At 41.9% G+C, this 19753-nt stretch overlaps 1 long non-coding RNA gene across 1 annotated transcript; it reads left to right on the top strand.

Annotated features, from left to right (window-relative positions):
* The first annotated feature begins 617 nt into the window (after positions 1-617).
* Positions 618-12776, top strand: LOC113491544. Its single transcript, XR_003400431.1, has 6 exons — positions 618-690; positions 2350-2480; positions 3311-3399; positions 3787-3836; positions 9124-9282; positions 12654-12776. It is a non-coding gene; the product is annotated as an uncharacterized LOC113491544 (long non-coding RNA).
* Positions 12777-19753: the final 6977 nt, after the last annotated feature.

The following is a 19753-nucleotide window of genomic DNA, read 5'->3' as shown; positions in this document are numbered from 1 at the left end:
CGACAAAAAAGGAAGTGTGTTTTGATTCCAACATTTCCTGGAGTTATTAATTCAAAGTGCCTTTAGTGTGATTTCATCCCTGCAGCAATAGGATACAATGCATGCTGCAAAATGAAGTACACCAATTGTACAATTACAGCATATTATTTATTATTATTTATCTGCAACTTTAATCTGTTGCCAAGAAGACAAGTATCTGTGTATCCTCCTTGCCAGACCTTACTCTCCGCCTGTTTGTACATCAGGAATAGTTCAGGAGGCTCTGACCTGTGGTGTCCCCCACTCCATCATCAGATGTCTTGCAAATGCTGCCCTGAGGCCCACTGGGATTGCTCAGATGTTAGAGGAATGCACCTAGGCCAGTTATATTTGCAAGACATAAGCTATTTACTAGAAATAATCACATAACATTGACTCATCCCATGCAATGGCAGTAAACCCACCAAATAGGATAGGCTCATCTGTTTAGTGTTACAGATTAGCCAGCATTAGTCCACCGCTATGATAATAGCCAAGATCTGATGTTATAAGAATATTCAGCATACATCTTTCCATGCAGAAATATAATAAAGCTAATGTAATATTAGAAATGCAAAAAGAAAAAATACTTAAATCTCTTTACAACAATTACAGGGAGCAAGATCTGTGGATGTATACTTCCCTGAAGCACCATGGTTTGACTACTATACCGTATGTATTTTTAAGATTCAGTTTCTTACATTTTTTACATAATTTAAAATGGTACAATTTCAGCAAAATAACTTTTAGCAATGTTCAGCAGTATTTTTACCTCGGCATCTGTGTTTAAGAAAACTAGAACACAAAATGTCTATACCAGGCTAGCTGGGAGAGTAAATTACACAGCTTTCAGTAGCATTTTATTTTCTATTTTTGGTTTGTAAAGCTCTAAGACACAGAGAACTGAATTTTCAGGAACAGCCTAGAAATAAATGAAACTGCCAAGATTTCTTTCTCCCCCATTGCATGTTTTAATTCTTGTACTGACATGCTTCTCTGCATAGAAACAGAGACAGAAACCTGAGTTGTACTCCTGAGAACATGCTGCAAACCATTTTGTGCATGCAGTTTTGCACATGCATCAATTTTGACAGAAGGCATATTTACACAGCAGGGTAAGGCTCCCCTCTGAAAGACGTTTCCAAGAGATGCAGAACAATCTTCACTGTGAAAAATGCCAGCCTCTTCTAGTTTCAGGGACTACAAGTTTTGACCTTTCGAACACCATCCCCAGTACTGCATTTCCAAGAGTGCTGTTTCAACCTAACCACGGTCTGCTGCAATCTACAGGCTAAGACCAATGTTGGCTTCAGCAGTAGTTAGGCTGATGCTAAGACCTTTCAGAAATGTGAGCCCAGAAGCATCAGGCTGTTGTTAACTACCCTGAATGATGCTGGCAGAGGAGTGGGCCAGACAGAAATGCTATCAGAGGAAATTCAGACTTATTTTTAAGAAGCTTGGTCATTTTCAGCATTTGCCTGGTGTCTTCAGATGGATGTTTACCCAACCTTTTCCCTTTCCTCTTTGCATGAAAGAGGCACTGCAGGGTCGAGCATTTCATTCAGCTCTCCTTGTTGTGGTTCCCTCAGCCCCTCTAGCTGGGCTGGGCATGGGGACGGCAGCAGCCCTGGTGCTCAGCTGCCAGCATTTGGCACATACTAGCCATACACATGGTGCTTATGCAAATCAAGGTTGCGTACTTACCATAAGTTATAATTACCATTTACAGAGGGTGAGAGCAAAGCCTTCCTGTTATCTACTCTGTACATAAGCCTTGTGTGCACCTGGTTTTGAGGCATTAAACCAGAAAGGAATGATACAGAGAACATAATGCTGGTTGTCTACATGTACACGAGTTTCACTCATTGAATGCTGTAATTACTTTTTGAAAGGGGAAGAAGAGTTCTCCTTAAAAGAGAAGAAAATCTACAGTTTACATTCCCAAATGATTATGAATCATTTACCTTAAACTGAAATGTGACAGGCTCCATATGCATAAAAAGAGGAAGTAAAAGTTTCTTTTTGCTCAGTGTCTTGATGAATGTTTTTTTTTCTACAGCATATGGAATAATGATACCACTTTTAAAGACGATTTGCTGTCTTTCATTCATGATGTTTCTATCTCATGCATATGCATAACTGCAGGGGCTAGATCCTCTTTCATGTTAAAAAAGAAACTGGAATAATACCCCTGAAATCCTCCTTGTTGTTTGTATTTCCACTGATGTAATTGAGATGAAAATGTACCCCTTGGACTCTTTTTGACCAGTATATGGTCATAATGCATAGTGCCTGGATTTGGTTTTTTAACTGCATTAATTTTTGCGATAGGGCCATAAAGTGCCAAGTACCTGGAAAAAGAACTATGCTACTGTGGCTGCCCCACTGAGCAAGATCCCTCTGTTCATCCGTGGAGGCTACATCCTGCCAGAACAGGCACCAGCCACGACCACCACTAAGAGGTAATGACATCTATGTCCATTGTCCATCACCAAATAACCACAGTGTGGGTCAGACCCACAAGACAGGCAAAAAAGCAAATGAAAGAAAATGCAGAAGAGTGGCTATCTGCAGCTCCCACCTGCCATCCCAAGTGATAAGCATAGTATTTTTATCCCACTATTCACTTCATTGCATTAGAAGTCACCCCAGAATTGACCCACATCATCGTTTGCATAGCTGAAGCCTACTTCTGGCTCTGTGTTTATGCTCAGAAAAGCTTTTGCATCTCTTATTGCCACACTGACCTGCTGTCAGTCACTCAAAGTAAACACATGCAAGGGAAAAATACAAAACTCTTCTCCTTGGATGAATTTATCAGATGCCATGGGCAAGGTAGAAAAGCTCAAATCTCTTGAGGAAAATTATTTCCTTATGCCAATGGGTAATATGCTGGTCTCAAGTCTGAACCATGCTCAGAAACCAGTGTGGGTAGGGAAGGAAGGGAACAGCACTGTGCAACAACCAATTCAAACTGTAGTAAGGTAGTACTGGTGACCAGTAGCTTCCCAGACTGTCAAGTTTTCATACATTAAGGCCACAAAAGAAGGGGAAACTTGTCCACATGAGCACTCAAAAAGTGGGACATTTACACTTCAGTGGGACAAGGCAAGTCAAAGTTTTTGTCATCATTTCAGGAGCCATTTTGATGAGCTTCATTGTCATTCTTCTGTCACGGACTTTTTTGTAATCTTAAAATCGGAGTTAATTTTGTTCAGAAGTCTTTATTAAATAACTTGGAAGGGACAGTGCCCACAGATTTGTACTGACACTTCTCAATGTTTATCAACAGCCGTCTGAACCCATTTGGGCTCATTATTGCCCTGGATGAACAAGGAGAAGCTTCTGGCTCTCTCTTCTGGGATGATGGTGATTCAATAGGTAAGCCTGATCCCCTGCTGTGAAAGAAGTGACTGTATACAGGTCTCAGGACACCGTTTCAGCAATATCATGGCACTAACTGCTGCTAGAAATAGCTGGAGAACTGACCCTGAGTTGAACATGACAGAGATGAAAAGCCGATTTCTCTGGAAGTCAGCATTTTGATATGAGAAAGGTGTGACACTGGGAACAGCTGGTCTGGTAGGAGGGCAATCCCTCATACCATGTTCTGCTGAGAGAACCTTAAGAATAGAGGAAGAGATTAAACAGCCCACAAAACATGTAGTCTGACATTAACCATTAACCACTTGCTACAATTCATGTGAACTGCTTATGGATTTTGCTCCCTGTTTTGATACCAATCTTTCTTGCTCTGTGTTTTGGCAGATACTATTGAAAAGAATAACTACTTCTTGGCTAAATATACGTACAGCAAAGTAAGTAGCAACATACAAGGTCCCTACATACATACAGGTAGCTGTATTTTAGTGTAGCCATTGTAAGGTGCTGATATCTAAGTTTTCTTTGGAAACCGTTTTCTTATAGCTCAGCCTTTAAACCTGGTAAGCTACCTAATAATTTCATTTACAGACAGCTACAAAATAATAAGACTATGATGTTGCTGTTTTGTGTTTGCTTCATTGAGTATCATAGTGACACATTAATGTCCCTGCTGTGATGTGAATCTGAAAATCCACTTTTTCAGCTCAGATTTTTTCTTTTTTCCCAAGTCGCATCTTCTGAGGATGAGGGACCTTTTCTTTGTCTTCCTCCTGTGAACACTTTCGGTTTGATGGGTGGGAGAAGGCTACATTACTCTCTTCAGGATATCCCAGCAACTTTTAAGCTTTGATCACTTGAAGTTTTTATTTTGTGGCCCAGAGAATTATTAAGTCTCACTACTTTAGCTTGCATTTCCTTGTCTGACAGCACAGAGATTGCTCCCATGGTTGATCTCCTGCAGAGTGACTCAGCACACTACCAGAGACCCACCATGCTGATCAGATGCTCCATGCGGCACAGGAGTAGATTAGCTCAGGGTCAGAGCACTAATACCTTTCATACAGTGCTCATTTCTGTGCAGATATGTCCTGAGAAAGCTCAGTAAAAAAATCCAACATTCTAGGCTTCAACTGATTAAAAAACTATAGAATAAATCTGCTAGAAGCTCATTAAATGTATGACAGTAAGCTGTGGGAATTACTGTACAAAACCTTAACCTACTTCAATAATCTATACAGTTCATATTTCATCTACAATTCTAGCATTTGATAGGAAATAGGATACTGCATGTAGACTGTGGCATGGTTTTGGTCAACAGCTGGCTGAATATGAGCCAGCAGTGTGCTCAGGTGGCCAAGAAGGCCAACAGTATCCTGGCTTGTATCAGAAATAGTGTGGCCAGCAGGACTACAGAAGTGATTGTCCCCATGTACTTGAGACTGGTGAGGCCACCCTAGAATACTGTGTTCAGTTTTGGGCCCCTCACTACAAGAAAGTCATTGAGGTGCTGGAGTGTGTCCTAAGAGCAATGGAGATGGTGAAGGCTCTGGAGCACAAGTCTTATGAGAAGCAGTTGAAGGAACTGGGGTTGTTTAGTCTGGAAAAAAGGAGGCTGAGGGGAGACCTTATCTCTCTCTACACCTACCTGAAAGGAGGTTGTAGTGAGGTGGTTGTTGGTCTCTTCTCCCAAGTAACAAGTTATAGGATGAAAGGAAATGGCCTCAAATTGGGCCAGGGGAGGTTTAGATTGGATATTGGGAAAAAATTCTTCACCAAAACGGTTATCAAGCATTGGAACAGGCTTCCCAGGGAAGTGGTTGTGTCACCATCCCTGGAGGTATTTAAAAGACATGTAGATGTGGTGCTTAGGGACATGGTTTAGTGGTGGACTTGAGGTGTTAGGTTTATGGTTGGACTTGATGATCTTAAAGGTCTTTTCCAACCTGAATGATTCTATGATTCTATGGTTTTCATGATGTGTATGTCTAAAAGCCCCAAAGTAGTCTACAGAAATAAAATCATGTTAACCCCTATTGTGATATTGCTCTTAGAATGTATGTCTTCTAGGAGCAAGAGCAAGCCAGCGTAAGCCAATGGGTTTTATTACGTTGTCTTGTATAGTTGTGAGATATTTTCTGGAACTAATGCCACATGTTTAGACTTTAAATTCAATCTTTAATTTATTTTCTTGATTTAGAATCATAGAGTGGTTTGGGTTGAAAGGGGCCTTAAAGACCATCTAGTTCCAACCCCCCTGCCATGGGCAGGGACACCTTCCACTAGACCAGTTTGCTTAAGTTGCAACCCATCCAACCTGACATTGAACACTGCCAGGGAGGGGGCAGCCACAGCTTCTCTGGGCAACCTGTGAGTGTCTCACCACCCTCACAGTGACGAATTTCTTCCTCATATTTAATCAAAGTCTTCCCTCTCTCAGTTTAGAACCATTACTCCTTGTCCCATCCCTACACTCCCTGATAGAGTCCCTCCCCATCCTTCCTGTAGCCCCCTTTAAGTACTGGAAGGCTGCTATAAGGTCTCCCTGGAGCCTTTTCTCCAGGCTGAACAACCCCAACTCTCTCAGATTTTCTGCAGAGGGGAGGTGTTCCAGCTCCCTGATCATCTTTGTGGCCATCCTCTGGACTCACTCAAGCAGGTCCATGTCTTTCTTATGCTGAGGGAAAAAAGAAAAAAAATACCGAGAAAAAAAATTTTTCTTCATCTTCAAAAAAAGGGTATTCCAACAGCAAAAAGGAAGAAAAATCACTTTGGCTTTCTTGTAGTCTGTGTATAGTAATTTACTGTAGGAAGGCTACAGAAAAACAATATCCAGTTTTATATTAAATTCTGATCTGTGCAAATTAGATTGCTGATTCACTGGCATTTCCATTTCTCATTGCTCATATTTGTCTTCTGCCTGTAAATCCATGACTGAAGTCCCTATCTGCATTCCAATAATCTCTAATGTCAATTTTTTATTATGTGTTTATAAAGAAAACAATCCATCTCAAATAGCAAATTGTAGAGGTATGAGAAATGTATGAAAGTCTTGGTATTTTTTGCACATTTCTATATTCTTAAAAAATTGTGGATGAATAATTTAATCACACCTAGTTTTAGGAGAACTCACAAGTTCTGTTCCCTAAGAGATTTACTGGTAAAGTCTGACATCACAGCATTTACTCTGAACACAGCACAGTGTTGCGCACGTAACAGCTACAGGATTAGACCTTCTCATTTATATTTTCATTTAAACAACCCAGAAGTACAAAGAATTCAAGACTAGTGCAGACTTAAGTCTCAAAGAATGATACAAGCTGCCTGCTCTCTGATACTATCTCACTGCAGTTGGCATTTTAATTCACTTGACACCTCCATTTTGACATGCATAATGGATAAAGTGACCTAATTCAAAGTGCCCCAAGTCAAAGTGTCCCCATATATTAAGTCTACCCATCTAGAAAAATACGTGAGCCAGATGTGTAAGATCCACTGCAGGGATGATTGGGGAGAGGCATAAACTGGTTTTCCACACTAGAGGTGGCAGATGTGCTCAGACTGTACCAAGTGAGTCCAGACTACACTACAGGGATGGTGATGGGAAGGCTTGACCAGGGAAAGAGGAGCTTCTGAAAGGATATGCTAGCCACTAGGTAACTGAATAGCCTGAAACCAAATTCCTCCTAAAACTGGTCCAATTTTCAGAGGGAAAATATGGGGAAAAAGAAAGGTGAATTTCATTGGACCAGAGCAAGACAGTAAGAAAGAAAAAGCATGACTTTGCTGCTCAGAAGTACAGGAGGAAGTCCTGGCTTTTGGTCTCAGAGCCAGGACTTCTTTTGACTTTGCATTTATAGGGCTTTGAGTGATGCCCATAAGTTCCCTCTCTCTGACAAGAACTCATGACCTGCCTGGGCAATTTCTTTAACTACTAGATGATTGGAGAGGACCATTCATTACCCTGGGCCATCACTTCCCTGGTTCCCCAAAACCTTCTTCTTGGTCAGAAGGACAATGGCGTCTACTGCAGAGTCCTGGCTCAGGGCCTCAGAGCTTCCATGCAACCTTATTTATTAATACAGTTATAATGACTGAACTTACTGAGTCTGTGTGGCCACCTTGAGCTAGTTCTCCTGCTTAGCCACACTTTAGACATAATAAATCATTGTAGGGAGGTGGTCTCTCTATACTGACCCTCCTTCTATGCTGGAGCTCTTCCAATGGGGAGTGTTATGGAGGTTCTCAAATACACAAACAGCAGCCAAAAATAAAAAAAAATATTACCAATGCAATTAACTAGCCCTCTGCAACCATCCACAGGTTTGAATGCCCGTGACAGGAGCACAAAACACCACTTCCTAGAGTTTAACAACAACACAAAATGCTCTATCGTTAACAAATCACCTAACAAATGAGGACTTTCAACCTCGAGGAGCTCCTCAGGGCAGCATCCCGACCCAAGGAGAGAGTCCTTGACCTCCGTTTACTGCTCCAAGGGGGAACTAGCTCAAAATGGCTCTCCCAAGTGATCTGATCTATGATCAACAGAGGCTACCATTGACCAAAGGCCCCAACTACTGTGAAGCCCTGCGAACAATGGCACGGAAAAAGGCAATCAATAGGTGACAAGAAGTCCTGTTTTCACTGGGAAGGTGCACCTGGCACAGGAAAAAGACACTACATTTAAGTACCCTAAGAAATTACCCAGAGGCTTTTAGAAGCCTCTCCCCATTTGCTCCATAACAGACAACATTCCTTATTTAGGCAGTTTAAATCAGTGTGCTGGGGATTAGCACTTATTTTTAGTGTGGATGCCTGAAATAAGCAGTCTAAGCACAGCCCTAAGTTACAAATACTGTGATCTAGCTTCTGCTCCCCTCCTACCATGCACCATTGAAATAACATAAGCTGATTTATGCAAAAGGTTTCATCATGGGTTTCTTCTTGGCATATTTTTAAAAAGTCATGATTGCATAGCAATTCATCATTTCCTGAGCAGTGTAATTCATCTTTATTTCCTTAACAACTTTGATCACCTAACAAATGCAATGATTCCTCTTCATTACTTGTATGGGAAATTACTGTCACTGGTGATCCAAATGAATTTGTTTAATGACATTGTATGTCCTCTTGGTACATCCCTAAATACAGGATATATAGTAAATAAGAAGTAAAACAAACAAAGCTCTGTGGACATATGGTGTTCCTTCAGTGTCCTTAAAGCTGAGACATATATAACTGAGAGTTTTTGCAGGAGCTGTGGAGATGGGGGACACAAAATAGGGGCAAAACATCTACGCAGATGATGTTTGTGGAAGATGCTAACAGTTTAAAGCAGTTAGTTGTGGATGTTAATTAGATCTGCCTTAAGGTCACTAATTGAATCTTTGTATCTGGATTTTGGCTTTGCATATGCCACTGTACCCTGTAAATGGGTACAAGAAACAAATTTGCATTGATTACATGTAGAAAAAACATGTTCAAGAAGATTCTAAATGAATGTTATAAATGCTATTTTGTTTCTTTCTTTGTTAGTTTTTACTCATACATGAAACCTTTCTTATGTGAAAACTAATGTGGCTGTTGTTTTTCCTTTATGACCTCAGACTTTAACATCTACACTGGAAGACATTCTATATGTTCATTGACAACAGTAACAGTATGCAGTAAGTCACCTTTAAAGAGTTGTCATGGTCCTAAAATCTTTGTGGCTTTTTCCAGGGAAATCTGAAGACAGAAATACTTAAAAATGGGTACCGAGGGGCTGACACTCTGAAGTACAACAAAATTACGATTCTTGGCCTGAAACTGAGACCTCATGCTGTTGCTCTGAATGGAAGAGCCATCCATGGAGATGCCTTCTCTTATGAGCTGAGTGGGGTAAGAGCTGCACTGAGCAGTTATGGAAAACCTTAGGGAGAGGGGGATAGTCAGTGAATAACAGGAAGTTTCTCATCCACACCTCTTTACATTTCCAAGTATAACCAGGCACCAATTTTTGATACAATAGTCTGAGGGTTTTGGTTTTTTTTTTTGGGGGGGGGGGAGGTGGAAGCAAAATCAAGAGCTGTTTTAGGAAAATTTAACCTTTGCTAATATACATATAATCTCTTTTACTTAATGCCATACAAGTTTTTAAGCTAATGAAATAATGAAAAGAAGATACAGCTCAAATGGGAGATATGTTGGCAGTTTTATGGGCACTATTATCATTCTGATAAAATGAGAAAACTTGTCAAAGTTATTTATCAGCTCCTGAAAAGAAGTGGTGGAGAGCTTTTCTCACAATTACTTAGTGTCTGAACATGATTACAGCATAGCTGGCTCTAATGAGTGTTTCCCTATCTTCAGAGGAGGGAAGGGCAAATCTCTGCTGTACCTGTGTGTTCCTCAGGAAACTATCACTACAGTGAGACAACAGTTAACAGTTTCAGCATTTTAAAGTGCCCAACCTCAGTGTCCCAGATCAAAATGCATGACTTTGTTGTGCAGTGCTCCTTTAGCACCAACAAGGAGACACTCCAGAGGAGACAGACTGAACATCCCTAATAAACAGCTGCAAAAGCCTCTTGTGGTCCAAATTTCTGTTTCCACGGGAGAATAGACAAAAGGAGCAATACTGAGTAGACTTCCTTTGCTCTGGTCACTTGTCCTGTATCTGTCACCAGGCACCAAGCTGAAGTGAGTCATGCACACTTTGTATGAGATGTGGTACTCAGGTCTCAACACTGGGCTGCACCTAGGGCACTCGCAGTACTAACACTAAGATGCCACTAATCATCGTTCAGTCAAAGATAGCTAAGGCAACAAGTAATGGATGTCACATCTTATGTTACTCTATCTGCTTGGCTTAATGATTTAAGTTTATTTGTAACCAAATTGTGATCCTCATTATACACACCTGGTTCTAACATTTATTTTATTGAAGGAATCTGTAAAGGAAGAAAATTGCTGACAATAAATTTTTGCCTTGGAGAATTGTAAAAAACTCACTTTCAGAGACGGTGTCATAAATAAGGGTAATCAGTATTGCCTCAAGGGAAGAAATTGTTTAACAGCCAAACTGCCTCTAAGCAAGCTGAAAGAAACATAAATGTGGCAGGGTAAAGAAAACATTCCATTGAGATGTGCTTGAAGGCACCAATCACAGAAATCCAGAATATAACTGCATACTAACAGCATCACATAAAAAGATGATTAAGAAAGACTAAAAAGCTTGTCACAAAAGTATTTTAAAATTTGATGTGCAAAAGATGATCTCAGTGACTTAGAAGTACTTCAAATAATGTAGGAAAAAACACCAAGATGTGTAGTAGGGAAGGTTCAAAACTGCACAAAAATTATATTGTTTAAACCTGCTAAATATATTCCTCACACAATTCAAAAAGATTCAGTCAAACCTCTCCCACCATCCCTGTACTGGTATTGTAATGCTATTACCTATAAACCTCTCATGTTTGACTCTTGGGAGAAAAAAAAAAAAAAAAAAAAAAAAAAAGCAAAGGAAAAAAAAAAAAGTGCCCTAGCAACTTGGGTTTAGATCTTAAAAACTTACAATCCATGTAATTAAAAAAAACCCCAAAATCTAAAGGGCAAATTTGCCACTTTCTCACAGGCTTAATGAGATTACATACTGTATAATAGTTTAACAAGCACAAAGACTGTACTATTTGAAGGGATGTAGTAGAATGTAACTTCTACCATATTGCTTTTGCTTTACAGAAAGCAAATTTGACTAAAAGCAATGCTTAAGTGCATAACTGAGCCATAGTTATTTGTATAGAAATAGAAGCAGTTTGCTTAGTAATAAGCCACTTTTTTTCTCTCTGATTCATGCAGCGCTACCCTGATCTGACATTTGTAATATTGCAGAATCTTCCTATTATTAGGAGTCGCTTATCCCTTTTTCCCCCTGAAGTATCATACCCTAAGAGCCACAGGAACTGTATTGTAACTGCAGCAGGGATGTTGGAAGAGCACAGGCTTGTGCTGACAACAAAATGACCTGAGCATGGAAAGGTTCTCCTTTTTCTTCCACTTGCATCCTCTGCTGGGAAGTGCAGGGAGTTCCCAATGTCCTTAGTTTCCAATGTCCATGCAGTAGTGCAGTCTGGAGAGGCTTTTCTGGCTACTGGCACTTTTGGGCTAGTGTTTGGATGGGATTGCAGTATTTTTGTCTGGATCTGACCCTGTATTTGAAATATCCAAGAGGTGTGAATGGGTATCATGCATTTTAAGAGATTATTAATTCTGAAACTAAAGATACTGCTGATGAAGTACAGAAAATGGAAAACACACAAGTAGAATAAAATATGTCAAATTTAACATTAAATAGAGAGAGAGCAGGACAATGAAATGCTGGGGTTTCAACCCCAAGCCCCAGATTAAGGTTGACATATGGGTGATTCCCACAGCCCTTCCCAAAGGGGGGGTGAGTTTGCCTTTAGGCTTCCCTCCAGGGAGCGGCCAGCCTGGCAGGGAGAGCCATGAGGTAAAGGAGCCCCAGGTGTCTGCATTAAGGAAGCAAAGGTCAGGTGTCCCACTTGGGGATAAAAGCTGGGACCACTGGCAGGAGGGGCAGTGTCTGTCTGTGAGGTGGATGCCCTGTGCAGAGTTCCCTGTTGGGGAAGGAGCTCCTGCCTCCCTGGGACTGGGCTCCAGTCAGGTCTGGCTTTTGTAAACGTGGGCTGTGTGAAGATTCAGTGTGTGGCTTCCTTGGTCTGATGTGTTTGGTTTGTTGACTTGGTTGTCTCCTGTCCCTTCTATGGGAAACTGCATTTCACCATTTATTCCATCCATTGTTGGTTGTGTGGTGTTGTTGTTGGGGGTCAGTGGGATTGATGTCAATTATGTATCATCTGACTGGTTTGTACCCCCAGTGCTCACCCATTTTACTGACCCTTTTGTATCAAATACAATTTGGTTATTGGTTCATCTTTATGCTGGCTGTGTCCTTTATGCTAGGCCTAATAATTGGCAAAACAGACAGGTATTATATTTATAATTTCATATTTAATTACTGCTATTAATTGATTTTTAAACTGCTCTTGCATTTAAGAGGGATGGTGAATTGGATACAGCAGTAGAAAGATCCATACTGCCATCAAGGCAGTCTTGCTTATCACATGAGTTTAGGGAAATTATGAAGGTTTAAACTCAAGTTTCTGTTCTTATTCTCTGTTTTGAGCTAGTCTTTAAGTTAATTGAAGTTAATTAAGTTCATTATTTTTGTGTCTTTTTTTTTTCCTCAGAAACTCATTTTATGGATTTCTGCCCCACTTACTCAGGAACTCAACATTACAATTTACTAGAAAGGTCAGAAAACACTGACAACTTATCCTTGGCTCCCAGATATTGATCTTTGATTTTAATGTAAAAAAAAAAATTAACCATTAAAATGTTGATGCACCTGATGACTGATCTTTTCCTATGTAGCATTTGTAACTCTTTATATGTATTCTTCATATACAGTTTTCAATAGTAGTTAATGAGTATTACCATAAACAATGTGTGTTCAAAATAGCATTGTGGAAATCATCCTGAATGTTGTTTTTCACCTCAGATGGAGATAATATTTGGAAATGTTCTCAATGGGACCATATTCTGGACAGAATACACTGTAGGGTTTTTTCAAACCTATGGTGGGGAAAAAAAAGGAATAATTGGATAGTCAGCTTAATTCACATGGCCTTATTCTGGGGAAGGTGATGTATGTTTGTCAGGAGAATGCATAGGGAACACAGCTAATCAAAGGTTGGGGATACCTAGATCTATTTTGTACTTCAGTTATTTCTGGCTGTGGAATGAGCACCCAAGATCATAGTAAACTCCAGTTTATGGAAATGGCTCTAAGGAGAGACTGTTATTTTACTAATATAATGCATAACTATCCATTAATACAATAGCTAATACATAAAATACTAATAATATTATACAAAATACTATATGACCAATGGGTACAAATTAGCCAATAGTCCTAGACTACGAAATCTACAACTGTAGTGATCACTTGCTTTTGTCTCCTTTTCCATGTTCCTGAACTGTAATAAATGCAGCATGGGCATGTCTTGGGATCCAACAATCACAGAGAGAATTTGTTGAAAACTTGAGGATTTCTTTCAAGAATCTTGTTCTCTCTGGAGACAGTTCCCAGTGTTAGAGTAGCTCTTAACACAGCAAATGGTTGGTGCCCTTAAACATAGACCATGATTTCTGACAGGAGGGATCCACATTACAGCAGGGCCACAGCTTCACAAACTCAGCTGTTCCCACACTTCTAACTCTATGCTAAAGACCTCCTTTTACCTTTGGACTTCCAAAGGGCTAACTTTGTCTTGTTTATGCACCTGCTTGACAGAATCCCCTGGGAGACAGTCCTGAAGGGTATAGGGGTCCAGGAAGGCTGGGCACTCTTTAAGAAAGAAGTGTTAATGGCACAGGAGCTGGCTGTCCCCAGGTGCTGTAAGAGAAGCAGATGACAGAGAAGGCCTCCCTGGCTGAACAAGGAGCTTTGGCTGCAACTCAGGGAGAAAAGCAGAGTTTACGGCCTTTGGAAGAAGGGTCTAACCACTCACAGTGATTACAAAGATGCTGTGAGGCTATGCAGGGAGGAAATCAGGAGGTCTAAAGCCCAGCTGGAAATTAATCTGGCTTTGGCACTCAAGGATAACAAGAAAGGTCTCTGTAAGTATGTGAGCAGCAAAAGAAAGACCAGGGAGAGCCTCCATCCCCTGCTAGACACAGGAGGAAACATGGCAATGAGTGATGAGGAAAAGGCTGAGGTGCTCAATGCCTTCTTTACCTCAGTCTTTAACAGCAAGACCAGTTGTACTAAGGGAATCCAGCCTCCTCAGCCAGAAGACAGAGACTGGGAGAATGACCTTCCCACAATCCATGAGGAGACAGTCAGTGACCTGCTGCATCACACAGACACACACAAGTCTATGGGACTGGATGGGATACACCCGAGGGTGCTGAAGGAGCTGGCTGGGGTGCTCTCCAGGCCACTTTCCATCATTTACCAGCAGTCCTGGCTGACCGGGGAGGTCCCGACAGATTGGAAATTGGCCAGTGTGATGACCATATATAAGAAGGGTGGGAAGGATGGTCTGGGAAATCACAGGCCTGTCAGCTTTTACTTTGGTGCCTGTGAAGCTGATGGAGCAGCTCATCCTGAGTACCATCACACAACACATGTGGGACAACCAGATGCTCAGGCCCAGTCACCATGGGTTTATGAAAGGCAGGTCCTGCCTGACAAACCTGATCTCCTGTGACAAGGCGACCTGCTTATTGGATGAGGGAAAGGCTGTGGATGTTGTCTACCTTGATTTCAGTAAGGCCTTTGGCACCATTTCCCACAGCATTCTCCTGGCAAAACTGGCTGCTTGTGACTTGGATGGGCACACGCTTCTCTGGGTAAAAAACTTTCTGGATGGCCAGACCCAAAGAGTTGTGGTGAATGGAGTTAAATCTGGCTGGCGGCCGGTCACGAGTGGTGTCCCCCAGGACTGGATGTTGGGGCCACTCCTGTTTAACATCTTTATTGATGATCTAGATGAGGGGATTGAGTGCACCCTCAGTCAGTTTGGAGCTGACACCCAGTTGGGTGGGAGTGTTGATCTGCTCGAGGGTAGGGAGGCTCTGCAGAGAGACCTGGACAGGCTGGAGCCATGGGCTGAGCCCAACTGGGGGAGTTTCAATAAGGGCAAATGCCGGGGGCTGCCCTTGGGCCACAACAACCCCCAGCAGCGCTACAGGCTTGGGGAGGAGTGGCTGGAGAGCTGCCAGTCAGAGTAGGACCTGGGGGTGTTGATTGACAGCCGGCTGAACAGGAGCCAGCAGTGTGCCCAGGTGGCCAAGAAGGCCAATGGCATCCTGGCTTGTGTCAGCAATAGCGTGGCCAGCAGGGACAGGGAAGGGATCTGACCCCTGTACTCGGCACTGGTGAGGCCGCCCCTCGATTCCTGTGTTCAGTTTTGGTCCCCTCACTACAAAAAGGACACTGAATGACTCAAGCGTGTCCAGAGAAGGGCAACGGAGCTGGTGCAGGGTCTGGAGCACAGGTCATACGGGGAGCGGCTGAGGGAACTGGAGGTGTTTAGTCTGGAGAAGAGGAGGCTGAGGGGAGACCTCATCGCCCTCTAAAGCTACCTGAAAGGAGGGTGCAGAGAGCTGGGGATGAGTCTCTTTAACCAAGTAACAAGCAATAAGACAAGAGGTAATGGCCTCAAGTTGCACCAGGGAAGGTTTAGGCTGGATATTAGGAAGCATTTCCTTACAGAATTGGTTGTTAGGTGTTGGAATGGGCTGCCCAGGGAGGTGGTGGAGTCCCCATCCCTGGAGGTGTTTAAGAGTTGGGTCGACATAGAATTTAAAGATATGGTGTAGTTGGGAACTGTCAGTGTTAGGTTAATGGTTGGACTGGATGATCTTCAAGGTCTTTTCCAACCTTGATGATTCTGTGATATTTATTTATGAGAAATCTGAGTCAAAATTTGCAACCATAAGAACTTTAATAGTAAACAGATACTCCAGTAAGGAGGTTGGGAAGGGACCATTATCCTGTTTAGGCTGCTAGCACAAGCTCTCCCTTCCCCAGCAGTGAAGTTTCCCCCAGAACACTGCAGGCAGTGTTAAGCTGCACCTCAAGCTCCTTAAGGTGCTTGTGATTCTTCCTGTTTCCTGCAATAACAAAAATGTTCAGAAAATCCTTCTCGTGGCAGAAATGCTGTATCAGTTCCCAGCAGAATTCTGCTTCCAAAATTCTGCAGGGAAAGGCCTCGGCCACACTCTTTCAGAAATCTCCCCCAAATCTACTTCTCCATAGAAAACTGCTTCTGACATACAAACATGAGTGTAAGTGCTACGTGTTTTCTTGTCACAACAATTGGTTCTAGACCACTCAATGGTAAGGATTTAATCTAGGTGTTTTCACATGATTACATTTCTCATGAATTAGCCAGGACACATAGCACAGCAGTATAAACTCGTCCAGTTTATGCCAGCTGCAGGAAGGCAAGCACAGCTGGCTGTTAAAGGCTGCTTTCTTAAAGTAAACTGGGTCTTGTGGGCAAACCTTAAGACCTGGCTCTCTCCAGAGCCTTTGCTGGCTGCAGCAAGGTCTGCTGTGAAATACGTCTGCTCTGCAGTGTGGAGAAAGCAACTTGCTCATCAGCTCTTGTGGGAAGGAGCTAGAGAAGATAGTACAAAAAGGTCTAGCTGAAGATAGTGAGAAAGAGCTGAGGAAGAGCAGAACATGGGCAGTGGGGTGAGAGATAATCTAAGGTGATGGATGAGACAATCACCTTCCTTGCTTAAGAATACAGCACGTAAATAGACTTCCCGATGAAATAAACAAAAGTATGCCCCTCTGAGTCCTTGTGCAAAGGAGGGATGTCAGTATGGTTTGTGAAAGATGTCTGTATTTGAGAGAGGAAGGCAGGAGAACCTCTGTGAGAGCAGACACCAGAGGCAGGCAGGCAGAAAGAGCAGTACTTGTTGCATAAATCTGAGGAACAGCAGAGACCCAGAGGATATGTCTGTACCATGTGTCACAGCTCTGCACCAGAGAGCTCAGAGTGGGGCCAAACCAGCTGGAGGCTCCAGCTGACACAGGAGGTGCCAGCCCAGCTACCACTGGTGACGTACATGTTGTCTCCGGTTCGGCCATCCTGCCAGTCGTCCTCCCATGCTGCCTGTGTGAGCCTTGAGGCTGCTCACCCCATGCATGTTGCAGACATAACCAGAGAAAGCTGTTGGATGCCCTGACAATGTGGGATGGATGGGCACAACTAAAGCAGACCAGATCTGTGAGGAATCCGATCTCTCCTATGTAGTTGTTGCAAGGATGGCATCAAAAAGGTACCTGCTCTCAGTTTTTCCCCAAAAGTGAGGCTGTTACCTCCTCACCATGGCAAAAGAGCAAAGAGGGAGATAAACCTGAGCACTAGCTCAGAGAAAGCAAATTTGTAAACACCCTGAGTGGTAGTGGGGGGATGTGATGTTTTGGTTCGTTTGGGAGAAGGGTGGGGTTTTTTTTTTGGTGCAGAGGGTTTGTCTCTAATCTGCCTTAAAGTGTGGATAAAAGCAGGAGTCAGAGATGAAAGAAGAGGTCGTAAATTTGCTGACAAATAGTGAAAGAGATGTGTGGAAGTTGGAGCATATCTGTGGCTGGAGAGCAGGGGAGATATCACCTCCATAAAGAGCCCTTGGCTGGATACCATGTGGAGCCAGCCAGTGCTCACTGGCTTTCTGTGAAATCGGTGACTAACCTAGCAATTTCATATATCTTAATAAAATAAAAGCAGAAAATACACTCCTAGCAGCATCAATATGCTGTTCAGGCTTGTATTACAACATGGATTTTATTCCTTTCTTGTTATCTTGCTCCTTGTAGCTTCAGTGAACACAACAGGAAATCACTAGTTGGTAATACATCCGCCTTGGGCTCTGATTTCACATGTTTTTTTCGTGAAAGTAAGCAAGACAGCCCTTGGTCAGCATTGGTATTAGGGACATCAAAGAAAAATGGATTCTCTCTGTGTGTGTATCTGGCCATTTATCCTCTCTGAGCACTGAGCTGCATGTGTAATTTGAGATCTTTTGCACTTCTTTGAAGTTCTGGTTACACTGCTTGTTCTTTCCCATCCCAACAATTTCTTTCTTCTTTGTTTTTGTGAAAAGGATAAAGACTTCAACAAAAAATACAGGATGCCTTGCAAGTGATATGAGCTGGATCCAAGAATCTACAGCCAAATATTTTACTTTTAAGGTTAGATTAGACTAAACATGATCTTCCCCAAGTGGTGGCATAGATTAAATTAATTACAGATACAGATCTTCAGTAGAGAAAGAACTTCTTGGGCTGGGATTTAAAAGCATCCATAGTCAGCTGCTTTCTCCAGCCTGCCTTTGTCAACCATAAGAATCACCAGCTGAGTCCTTCAGAACCTGAAGGGGTTGAAATGTAAAGGGAAAAATCTTACTCTGCATTTCAAAACCCCACTAATTCTAGGCTCCCTTACAAAGCCATAAAGGGACCAGAGAAAATCACAAGCCAGTATACAGACCGCTAGGAATATGCCATTAGGCTTCACTTCTTCAGAGAAAGAAAAAGTAAACATTTTCCATGCTACTTCATGTAAACTTTGAATTTTTTCATCTGAAATGGGTGTTTATGTTTGATCTCAAAGGATCCTGCTGCCCATTCTTGCAAAAGGTTCATGCTGATTTTGTATAACATGGAAAGATGGTGGTAGCCTGAATCTGTTACACTGAGAGAAGTAGCACAAATTAAATGAAGGGGACATGCACAGAGGGCTCTGCTATGCTTAGTAAGTCTGCTATGCTTATAAAAAAACATGTTTTGATATGGCCAAACGTAGTATTGTGTGTCTTGGAACAAAGAATGGACAACAGAAAATGGGACACTGCTAGAGCAAAGAGGCACTGGAAGAGATTTGGAGTTCTGTTGGATGACCACCTGAGCATGAATTCCCAGTGAAAGGTTTAATCAAAAAGGAGGTACAGCAACCTCAGATATGTAGACAAATAGGCAGAGATGTTATAATTGATATGTTTGATGTATTGGTACCTTCTTGATGGAACACTGTCCCATTCTGGTGTCAGAAATTTGTGGAATATACTGAAAGAAAAGCCACAGAAATATCTAAAGTACTATAAAACCACATCTTCCACCAAGGAGCTTAACCTGTCTCTAATTGCCAAGAGAAGGCTCAGTCCCATGAGTCTCAGTGTAACTATGGGGGCAGAAATACTGTGGCAGAAGCTCTTTAAACTAGCAAAGGTAAGATTCAATGTCTGTTAATGAAGCTAGACAAATTCAAAGGCTGCTACTTTAACTGTCAGAACAGCTTGTGAAGAGCTGTAGTGAATTCTCCTGTAGTAGACATTTTTAAATGAGAAGGGAATGCTTTTCTGAAAGAAATGCTCTTGCTCAATAAGTCAGGAATTTTTTGGAACTGTATCTCTAGTCATGCCAACTGATTGCAGCAGTCCCTCTTGGATTTGCAGTCATGAACAATGAAAGGGTGTTTTGTAGATTTTTGCAAAACATATTTAGATTTCTGTGACAAGTCAGTGCCTTTGGAGGTCTCCACACAGTTACAAAGATCATAAAATGTCATTGATATAATTGGCTTTTTGTTAAGTTTTGATATGTAATATCTTTTGAATGTTTAAGTTCTGTGAAGGTTCTGGTAATTACTTTTTCCTGTCACCAGGTGTAACTGGAATCTTCTTGAAAGTTAAAACAATTTGTGCCATTCTCATGCAGGGACTATTTGCCACTCAGGTTGCCAACACGTCTAGATCAATGAAGAAAAATATC

This window comes from Athene cunicularia (assembly GCF_003259725.1).
Source record: "Athene cunicularia isolate RWA chromosome 1 unlocalized genomic scaffold, athCun1 chr1_part2, whole genome shotgun sequence".
NCBI lineage: Eukaryota > Metazoa > Chordata > Aves > Strigiformes > Strigidae > Athene > Athene cunicularia.
This window is presented reverse-complemented; position numbering and strand designations above follow the sequence as displayed.